We start from the raw sequence: 12,244 nt of genomic DNA, 5'->3' as shown, positions 1-12,244 counted from the left end.
AGTATGGAATAGTATAGTATATTATAGTATAGTATAATAGAGTATAGTAAAGTATATAGTTTAGCATGTAAAAGAGACAGGAGTTTTCACACACACACACAAGGGGAAAAAGCATTTATGATATGATTGTATGTATTTATACTTTATTCCTAACCTGCCTTAAATGTGTCCATTGGTTAACAGAAGTTTGAGTTAGTCTCTAAAGTCTAAAGTCTCAATTGCTCATTAGCTTTTCCAAATTCTTAATTTTTGTGACAGCCATGCCGGCGCATCCTCATCTAATCCTAACAGGAAAAGAACAGATTAGGCAATTTTGTGCCATTTTAAATCACTTTCTCTAGACTACACCTGAACCGGTGCCAAAAACAACAAAAAAGTCAAATGGATTGACATAGTGGAATGATAAGAAGACATAATTATTCCTTTCTGGTGTAAACTGAGTGATGTTGTTGTGGGATAATTGATGCAGTGTTACTCCTCGCACATCTGTTAGTGACACACATTGCAGCATGCTTGTGAGTTTTTCTACGTATACATGATGTGTCTGTGCTTTGCTTATAGCAACTGGAGACAAGAGACAAGAATGCCACACTTTGAATATTTGTGTGGCACACCTCAACCATATATACTGTAGTCAGAGGTGAAAAGAAAATGTAGTGTTAAATATACAGCAATTGTGCAATTAAAATTCATCTACAAAAAACCTTAAATGTATGTCATTGACGATCAAATCAATGTGTATCATGTCATTTGAGTGTTTGCAAGTAAAAATCTTGTTTGTAGTATCTGAAACATTCATTTATACTTGGGTTATCTCACTTGGCGCACAAACACCGCATTCACAAATGCACTCTGCTGCAAAGCGGATAATGACAATAGGACTAAAGCGTATCTAAGAAATCCATTAATATCAAACGTATTTAGGTTATCCTTTGCTATAATACATGGTGTTTGCATGTTAATACCACACATTAAAACACATTCCTGCAATTCAATTACTCATGAATATCATTAAAGGCAGCAAATTTACAGTCTAATCTGAGCGCACTATTTAAGTCGCTGCAGAGAAAACACAATCCCTCACCAGTGAAAGTGGATTAATTAATTTGAATCAATAATGTCTCATACTCCAACATTTTTGAGGAAAAAAATAAAAATAACGCCATGAAGCCTTATCATGCGACACGAGATGTTCGTGGCTCAAAGATCAAACTTTTGTTGAGCCAAAATAAAAACAGTGTTCATTCAGATACATTAATGTCCTTGTTCTTTGTCCAGTGCGTCTTTGAATGGAATCCACGATAATGGCTTTTAAGTTGTGCATTTTATCATGGAAATGTGTTTTAGCTTTTAATTCTGACATTAGTTGATTATATAAAACCAGTGGTTCCCAAACTACGGCCCGTGGGCCCGCCAAGCTTGTCCAAGTTATATTAAAAATTAAAATAAAAGATAAATAAATATATATATATATATATTTTTTTGTTGCCGTAGGCTTTATTAGACAGTAGATGGAATGAGAAAGAAAGGAAGGGCAAGTGTTTGACACAGAAGAAGACTCTTGTGGACAGTAGAAGACAGTAGATAAGGAATCATTATTTACTGCATTTGGAAAACAATTTGTGCATTGAGCCTTGCATTTGTTGCTTTGTTACAAGTTACAGGTCAAATCTTGTGTGTGGCCCTCGAGACAAAAAGTTTGGGGACCACTGTATAAAACAATTACTAAGTATTTTTTATGTGTTTGTTATGTACTTGTCACTTTTCGTAGTACGGTATTTGTCTGTTTGAACATTAAGAAGGGCTGGCTCTGACAGTTTGCTGAATGTCCTTCCCTCTCTCATTCACGTTTCACACTACACTGTCTCATTTAATAAAGCCTAGTAAAGCCCAAACATCCTTATGTTTTTTTATTTTTGTCAAAAGATATATTTTTAAATCTGTTGCATCACATGTCACATCATTGTAATAAACACGACTGGGCTGTGACAGAATGTGACAAGCACGTCTTACCAAAGTCTGGGCAACTTACAACTGTAATATGTTAAACAGCAAACACTAACATATATATCATATATTTGAATTAGATCATGTGTGGCTAATAGAGTTATGGTTGTCTTTACAAAGCTGAACTGGGCTGGACTTGTGCAGCTTGTCTGCAAAGGCGTGTTTGATTGGGCTTGTTCCTCCTGTTCAGAGTTGTGTTCCACCAGACACTCTCACGGATTAAAGACACACACTAAACACTTGACAGATTTTGTGCTAAACAGCGGGAGACGATGTCTCTGTGAGTCACTATGACGACCATGCAATGTAAAAATCATGCAAGAAACAATATGCAGCCTCCATGTGTCAGCTCCTAACACCGTTTTTTGAAAGAGCATAAAAGTACCTCTCGGTGTTATGACAGAAGCAATGGGTTATTTAACACATTTCCTCATCTGTAAAACTCGTAAAGGGGATCATTCACGCTACATTGGATCTCGTTAGTCAAATAAAAAATCACTGCTGCTGTCTGTGTGGATAAAGATTATATTCAGTCATTTTTGTCTACAAGGGAAGAGGGGAAGTTTGTGACATAAGAATAAAAAGGAATGAAATCGACTAAATCCTAACCCTATTATTTGTTTTAGGGGAAAAGACAGAAAAGTTACACCTTAACATTAAGCATAGCAGTTGTAGTCTAAAATTAAAATTATCTTTATTTAAAAAGAGAATTTGAGTACTTGATACAGGTTACAGTGTCTCTGGTCTATCTTTAGTTTTATAAACGCAGGAGTCTGGATGTGTTAAACGTGCTCCTTGAAACAGCCTATGAAAGAAAACACAGATTTGGATGATTATTTAAGAGATGATCTTTGTTCGCACATAACAACCCCAGGCAGATTGTCTTGCTCATTTCTTCCATCACATTAACACTGTTCAAACACGTATTATTATGCGTGCTTACTTTGATTTAGATGTGTGTGATATCAGTGGGATTTTCAGTACACAAAGGTAAATATGAATATTGTTTATTGAAATGTACATGAAGCCGGGTGGTGGCCCGATAAAGCCTATGGGCCAAAAATCCTTAAAAAACAAAAAAAAAACAAATTAAATATATGTTACTCTTCTTCATTACTATTATTCACTGCTACATTTTACTACTTATATTTACTAATACCCACTATTAAAATATAAGTATGTAGCTGAGAAGAGAGTATTTGCAAAATTTACATAAAAGCCAACTTCATAAGACGAAGACAGATGGGTAATGGAAAATATTAGCATGTTTATATTCTGTAGTACCTTATTTAATAACCACATCTGTGTTCTACTCCTCCTGACATCTCATCAAGATCAATGAAGACCCGTTTAGAGAAATGTTACTAGACACTAATGAAGCCAACCACCGGCGACACGAGAGAACAAAGCAGTGAAGCAGAGTATTTCTACACATTATCAATCGCCAAAGGAGTGACATCTGCAGTGACTAATAACTTTTTTTAGATGAAATATGTTTCTGCAATATCACAGAAACACAAATTGACACTTACAAACATTCCTTCACTGGATCCCTTTTAAAATCACCAAACAAAGGTTTATATTTCCATAGTGGGAGGAGCTTGAAAACCCGGGCTTCTGCCACACATAGTCCAAAGTGACTAAGGGTTCAGTCCTTTAGTCGTTATTAAGTTGATTTATCAATTGATGCTGTCCAATTTATTTTTAATAGTTGACTTATGAATAGAAATCAAAATGGAGTGGGTTAGTTTTTGTTTGGGGAAAATGACAAGCTTAAATGAGATACAACATTGAATAATCATATTTTAATCATCTTAAAAGAACAAACATAAAATGTACTTTTTTACAACAATAAAAAGGAAAACAAAGTTTTGACATGAAGTGAGAAAAAGGTTCAGCTTCTAATACAGATTTATTGGTAGATGAAATGTAAGAAATGAAAATATACACGTGAGATAAATCTTGATGTTACATAAAGCTGTTTAGTGTTTCGTTTCATTATAGTTGTTTTTGCACGTCTTGTTACATTTTAGTCGATATAATCGAAGGCAAGTCTTTGCTCGACCTAGAATTTGTAAAAATCAGTGATACACAAAATATAACTTTTAAAAAAGGGGAAGGAAAAAAGCTGTCCAGGATCGCCTCCCCTTAGAGGCCTTTTAGAGCCTGAAGAGTTGAGCACTTTACCCCAAACACTGTAAATGGATGATGCATCAGTGCTCCGCTGGCACTCCATATCCATCTACTCCGACGCAGAAACCAACCTCAGCCACACTGCCCTTTAAAAAAGCTTTTCTCTCCAGTACCTCACACACTCAAAAAAATTACACCAAATCTATACTTTGCCATCTTGGCTTCTGGAAACTTCAGGTATTTTTTTTTTGTACTAGGCCACAATAAGACGCCAGTCTTGAGCCTCATCTCTGGCTCAAACAGGAGTTCATAAGAGCAAAGATATTCTGGGCTGCCTGGTGGTCACATGACAGGCCCTAGGACCGGCCTCTCAGCCCCATGTCCATTAAAGCATATGAGCTGATTAATCCTCAAAACAAATCAAATCGTTAAAAGATAAGATTAGATATTTAATTGATGTATAGATGTAAAGATGTACACTCTACTGTTGATACTAAAATGTGATGGGTTCTGTTTCATCTTAAGTATAATTTAAATGTCGTGGTGGAAAGTAACAAAGTACTGTACTGACGTAACCCGGTTTTGACCAGAATAAATAAGTAGGCTGGCAATCATTGGGTGCGAGAAAAGAACAGCATTGCCTTTTGAGTTTGTAAGGCTTTCATTGGGATTTCGCCTGATTATTTATCACCTATGCTGAATATCAGCACAAGTACCGTATTCAAAGATTAAGATCTCAAGACATTTTGATTTGCCCCGTGTGAACAGAGTCAGGAAAAAAGGCGTTCAGCAACTTTGCTCCCTGTCAGTGGAACAAAACATAGAGACTATTCAAATGATCTTATGTTTTAAACAATAATACATTCAAAGCACTGGTTAAACTTTACCCACAATGCCAGTGCTTTTGCTTTGCATGATTTCATTCCATATTTTACATGTAAGTGTTTTTTTATTGGTTTGTTGATTGTTTTAGTAAATGTTTTATTGGCATTTTATCTGGTTATTTGTTTATTAATTTATTTATTTCTTTGTTTGTCTGTTTGAATTTTGTACTGACATGGTACGGATGGAAAAGAGAGTCCTCCTTGTATAAATAAATGATAAATAAAAAGTTGCATCCTTAGACTAAAATTAAGCACAATTATTTTTCAAAATTACTACATTTAACAGTTTAATGGTTCTTTTTTTTTTTTTTTTTAATCAGATACTTGAGAAATACTTCTGCTTTTGTATCTGTACTTTTAATTAAGTAAGACAGGTACTTCTTACACCACCGTTTATAGAAGTACAAGACCAGAAGATGAAGCTTAAGTGCACTTAATACTCAATAGTTATAACTAGATAACCTCTGCGTTCAGTGTTATACTCTGGAGTTCTTGTTCCCAACAGTTTAGGTGAACTTCTTCCTGCTGTCCTTCAAAGCGCTCACAACAGTTTGGAAGCGTAAACCAGCTATAAGGAACTTCCAGCCATCAGTGCAGCCCAGTACATCTCCATCTTGGTGGATCCATGTGTCAGTCTGGCCTGGTACTTTGCTGCTTTATCTGGCACATCTGACAGCTCCACGCCCAAGCTCGATTAGAAAATTATACAAATGTACGGGTGGAAAGGTGTAATTGAAGATGGCAAAAAAGGCTGATTGGGGGGACGTTGAAATGATTATTCTGCAATGTACAACATGGAGGGCGTGGAGCGGAGAAACGCTTTGAAATGATTAGTGCTCATGACAGGTGGTGACGGCTCTCTCCCTCTCCATCTGTGAGCCTGTGAATTTACTTACATAGAAGCCGCTGTTGTAGTGTATCTATAGTAACCAGCACTAAGACTGTGCAAGTAATCACATTTCAACCAAGAACTATTTCTCCAATCAATAAAAATATGTAATATAAAAACAAATCATATTTCCTAATGATATGATGCTTATTCTGCCTCACAAACCTACAAAAGCCATTGGGCTAATCTACAGTAACATAAAATATGTTACACTTAATACTTGCTGTAGTCGACGAAAGAACTTCTTGACTATAAACATGCTCTGTGCACCATTAGGCCCGGGGGCTAAATGCGGCCCTCAGACCAATTTTCTTTGGCCCTCCGGCTTCCCGCTTTTCCCGAGTTTCTTCAAACAAAAAGTGGTACTGTTTACTGTAAAATTGGAAAAATTCAAGCCTAATATTAATGTTCCAAGTTATTAAAGGTATCGAAACAATGTCAAAAGCAAAATATCGAATGATTCACTTCGTCATTCAATAAATTCGACATCGTTGGGTTGTTTGTGGCACTCTGCTCCGTATAAGTTTCAAAATGCAGTCCTTGTTGAAAAAAGTATGGACACCCCTGATCTACAAGGTCAAAGAAATTAAGTAGAAAAGTACTCGCAAAAAACACATTTAACTGTAAAAAGTATAAGCGGTATAAACTCGTGATTTACTCTTAAAGCTCCAGCTCCATGCCTTCTCTTTTCTGCTGCGGTCCATATCAATTTTCAAAAGTATGAATAAATATTTCGGTCGACTAAGACACTATCAACCTAAAGGCCCTGAAAGTTACTCAAGTAACTGTCTTTTTAACTGAAAACTACCCAATAATAAGCCTGTACTGCAACAGGTTCACTTTTTACATTTTACTGCACATAAATAACAGTTTTAGATATTTTTGTCTGTCAGATAAAACTATGTGTTATTTTGACATGTGCACTGACCTAACCTGTATAGCATCAATCAGTTTTTTCAACAGTAAAACGAACACACCATGCAAATACTACACTTAAAACAACAGTACATTTTTGCTGTACAATAAGACCAGACAGTTTCATAAAAGCGCCCCAGGCCACTTCAAACAAGGTTAAGGCCACTGGTCGGCTGTGTGCGTGGCAGGCGCGCGGTACAGGCCACAATGAAACAACTGACTTATGAGTTTTTCCCCTGACACAGTGAGAAGCTGTCTATCTGTGCGCTGTGACTCAGTCTTGTGTTCTGTCATGTTAAATGCAGTTGACAGAAGCGGCAGACTACACCCTAAACCTCCAGCCCGACTCTGTTTTCTCTGGGCATCAAAAGTCCTGAACTCTGGTTTGGACGTTACACAAGCGGCTGAACTTTTGTCGTCTAATCTTATTTCAGTGTCACCAAAACTGTGGGTTGTTATGGTGTCAAATCTGCCTCATATTTTTACTCTGATAAAATACATAGAGTAGACATGAAAATTGAATTGCACAAGAGTGACAAAAATCCCAAAAATGTACACATATGTATTAAAATATGAAATAGTATTATATTACTTTACCTCTCTGACTAAAGGTAAAGGTAAAGCATTTATAACAGGCTGTAAAAGTTAGGATCTTGGACGGTTTAATCCGGCATATTGAATGTACTGTATTGAATGTAACTGTGTTAAAAATCAGTGGCTTATAGAAAAGTGAGAGTGAACAAATAACTATATAATAATAATAATAATAGTAAATCTTTTATTTATATAGCGCTTTTCAGGGACCCAAAGACGCTTGACATATACAAAAAGAGGGGGGTATTTACAGACAGGGGGGGACAGCACGTACAACACAAAATAATGTACAGATAAAATAAACAAGACAGTAGAGGTAGAAAGAAAATGATGGGGATGTAACGGGGGGGATTTAAATGTTGTGAGTGAAAATAGTGTTACTTAATTATGCCCATCTCTATGATACTGTGCAAATTAAACATTTTTGAAGAGACTATTCATGAAGGGTGAACAATTGCTATTGATTTTGGTTTTGAAAGAGCAAATGTTGGCTGTAAGAAAACCTTTATTTGTCCCACAATAGGGAAATTCCAGAGATAAATCAGGTGATAATCCAACAAAAAAGTTGAATCAAAGTGGAGACTGTGTCTCTGAGCTGTAGCTTTACAAAGATATTTACAAAAACGGTGTAAAAAAAATAAAAATATTTTAACAAAACAAATATCACAATTTGTGTCAGTTTTTAATGTGAAAGAAGAGTAGATCAAAGAATCGAAGTTAAACAGAGTCCACTAAGTGCAAGGTTAAGTGCTGTGTGCCCTGTTGCCATGGTCACCTGAAACGCATTGTGTTTTTCTCCTGCATAGAGAGCAAAATGAAGTCCAAGTTCATGGTTGTCTTTGTGGTTAAATCTGAAGCAGATGTAGACCACAGTGTGTGACCTCCACATCCCTGCACAAAAAAGAGGAAATGTTATCGATGCATCATTAGCAAATGTAAATTACATCCCAAAGAAAATGTTGCTGTGAAAATGTTGCTGTGATGTTGGTTAAAATAAAACGTCCATAAAATAATTATTTAAATCCCACATAAATAAGTACATGAATGGATATATTACATACATTAATTGGGTTTTGGGGCACTAGTGTTTGTGCCAAACCTGAGCCACACTGTTGTGGTCTATGTAAAAAGTTTCACTGGGAATCCAATCCATCATTACAACATTCTACTTCCATATTACCATTGTTGTGCCGGTTTAAAACTCTTCCAAACAGCATTAGGTTTGCTCGGGTCAGTACGTTTCACTGCAAAAGAGAAAATCTCCATGTGGACTTACAGAAGGAACAGTGTGGAACAGTATTAGCCAAAGCAGCAGTCATAATCCGCCCTTCAAAAGAGCCAGATGGAGAGGCTAAAGTTTCAGTCCAAATATTGTTTTTGGAATAGGGGTGCACGCTCGCTCACTTCTTATTGCAATGTCTCCATCACTCTTTCTCACTCTCTCTTTCTCTCCCTCTGTCTCTCTCTCTCTCTCCCCGGTACACTACAGCCTCTTTTCCTATCATTTTATCAGAATTTGTCTCCAAGGACCTCCCTCTTGTAAAACCAACACAACTCATCAGCAAAAAGAGCCAGTTTGCTCAACACTTGTTAATCCGCTGTTCGAGAGGATTGGGTTATGGTCTTTGCTTGTATTTGTCAAGCATATCTGATTAAAAGTCAGCACTTCACATCGTTCCTCATTTAGCAGATTCTTGATGAAATAAAGGTTAAGGGTATACTTGAGTAGTGGTCTTAAATCAGCAGCTTGATAAACAGTGGGGCTGTGGTCCAGAGAGGTATGCGCTCTATTCTGAGAGGCCAAATTCACACAGAGGGACCTTGTGTGGAGAGCGGGGCAGGCCAGACACGGCATGCTGTGCACCAAAAGCAATACAAAGGACATAATAAAACAAATTCCTCCGCACAGGTTGTTTACCATGATGCGCATGCAAGTACAGGCAAAGAGAATAACTATGAGCACGAGGCAAGAGGAAACACTTAAAAAGGGCTGATTTGTGTGGAGGTTTTCAAAGGTCAAATACACAAAGATTGGGGTTGCTGGGGTTCAGAGAGTGGCAACATTGAGCCTGAGAAAGTTGAAAAATGGCTTTATTTATTTATGTGCATTATTACGCACTCTATTTACTTAAAAAAAAAGAGAAAGCAAGAGGATGAACAAAGGCCAAAAACCACTCAAACCCGTTTGACCACTACTATACACTTCATACTTAATCATGGACAGAAAATTGCTGCTAATCAATAAATCAATGACGATAACTAATGGGAACGTCACGCACAGAAGCCCAGAACAAAGGTCACGGTGCAGCTTAACAGACTTTGGCAATACCAGACCAGGTTTTTACATAAATCATTATTGGTCCGATTTTAAAAACGTATATGAAAAATTGTACTGTCCCAGATATATTTTGTGGGCTGTAGTCGATTAGATAATTATTTGGTTGACTAAAGACATAGGAAGCATTGCATAGGTAAAAGATCTCAAAACTAGAAAGTAACCACAAGCTCAGGGGAATTAATACAAATAAAAAAACTATTTATAAAACTACCATTAAACAGCACATTCATATGTAAAAAAAAAAGCATGGTAAACTCATAATTTATGCTCAAAACTCACTATACCATGAGGTCCATGTATGTATGTATGTATTTATTTATTTAAGCGTGGATTTTGACATATTTGTGTTTGTTAATGGACTCATGAATTTCTCTATTGGGAGATCAATAATATATCAATCTATTTGTCTATCTCCATCTCTCTCAGATACATATGGGATATCGATATCAGCAGAAACAATCACTATGATGTCTAATAATATGGTGTGATACTGTAGTAGCTGGAGGCAGGGTTTGTCTATACCAGTTAAACTAAAAAACAAAAACTTGAATATACAGTTTAAAAATCAGCAAATAAACACAAAAAGATCAAATATAAAACAACTGTGTTTTTTCCTGCTGATTGGTTGGTCCCTGAACCCTCTCTAATCCATTTACCCTCTGCCAGTATCTGTCCACCCTTAGCCAGAAACCAGAACATTCCTGTTCATGACATCACTCACATTCACATGGCGCAGGTACAAGAGGCTTTTCCCAAAATACTTAATTATCTGTTGCACAAGACATAGAAACAACACAGCCAAATCAATATAAATGACATTTTACTGTCAGGCAAGTGTGAACACAGTGTCAAGGGAATGCTATGGAATTTTATTTGTCGGATGTATTCTGGGAAAATTTACTAATTTCCTTAATATGATCAAAAGTTAGTTCCTAGAGGGATTTTATACACACACACACACACACACACACATACACACACGCATACACATACACACACACACACAAACACACACACATACACATACACACACACACACACACACACACATACACATACACATACACACACACGCACAAGCACGCACGCACACACACACACACACACACACGCACAAGCACGCACGCACACACACACACACACACACACACACACACACGCACACACGCACACACACACACACACACACATACACGCACAAGCACGCAAACGCACACACACACACACATACACGCACAAGCACGCAAACGCACACACACACACACACACATACACACAAACACATACACACACGCACGCACACACACACGCACAAGCACGCACAAGCACGCACACACACACACACACACACATACACGCACAAGCACGCAAACGCACACACACACACACATACACACAAACACATACACACACGCACGCACACACACACGCACAAGCACGCACAAGCACGCACACACACACACACGCAAACACACACAAACACATACACATACACACACACGCACACGCAGCCGGTAAACTTTAAAATACAACATCTATTTTAACAGGTATTAGATTTTTAACAAAAGGATGAGTGTGACTAACTGAAATAAGGGTCAGCTAATTAGGGCGGGCCCACAGGCTCCCTCAGGCGAATGTTGCTGTTGTTTCCTCTGGCAAGACACTTTACACCTTTGCGTACACTGATGTGTGAACGTATGACTGGCTGGTAAATTCCTTGCAGTAAAGCGCTTTGAGTGCTGAAGGTTAAAAAGCTCTTATTAAACGTGACCATTTACAACAGGGCTATTTCATTTAAGTTTCCCGAGGGCCAGATTTCTTGGAGGACGAAGGCTTCTGGGCCCAACACCCCAAAACTGAAACAAAAATGTGGGTCGCACAGAATATCCTCACCACTATTTCAATCAATTGAGTTAATACAATAAAATAACTACTTATAGATTATATTTTTGTGAGAAAAATAATAAGTACCAACCAGGTCTGTGCCAGGACTAACTCTGATTCAAAATAGGTCTAAAGCAGAATTTACGGTAAACAAGGACAAAATCAGACCAAACCAGGTCCAAACTAGAGCTGCTAACACAGAATAAAACCTGTAAACTGTTGTTTTGTTTGGAAGATGGGTCGTGGGATGATTAAATTGCTTCGAAGGCCTGATTTAAACCCGGGTCTTATGTTGAATAGCCCAGATTTACTATTTAATGCTAGTTAGCTGCATTGTTATTTGAAAATGACTTGTTTGAATGTACAAATCAGCTTACTTGTTGTAGTTTGAACTGAGTCAGTTCTTTATGGTCAGTTTGTGATAAAACAAAGCTCCAGTTAGCTTCACAGCCCCAGCTAGGTGTTTAGTTTAGGTGTTCGGATGATTTAGTTTTATATAATTCTCAAGTCACAGTAAACGTACCTTCAAAACGAATTAAATGTTTTTCTAAAATATTTAATCTTGGTTACCATCTGTGGTCTATGAATAGGGCGTAGTCT

This window comes from Eucyclogobius newberryi, unplaced genomic scaffold (genome assembly GCF_026437365.1).
Source record: "Eucyclogobius newberryi isolate DKJ021-1_F unplaced genomic scaffold, fEucNew1.0.hap1 SCAF_6, whole genome shotgun sequence".
Lineage (NCBI taxonomy): Eukaryota > Metazoa > Chordata > Actinopteri > Gobiiformes > Gobiidae > Eucyclogobius > Eucyclogobius newberryi.
The sequence above is the reverse complement of the archived record's forward strand: the minus strand, read 5'-3'. Positions refer to the sequence as shown.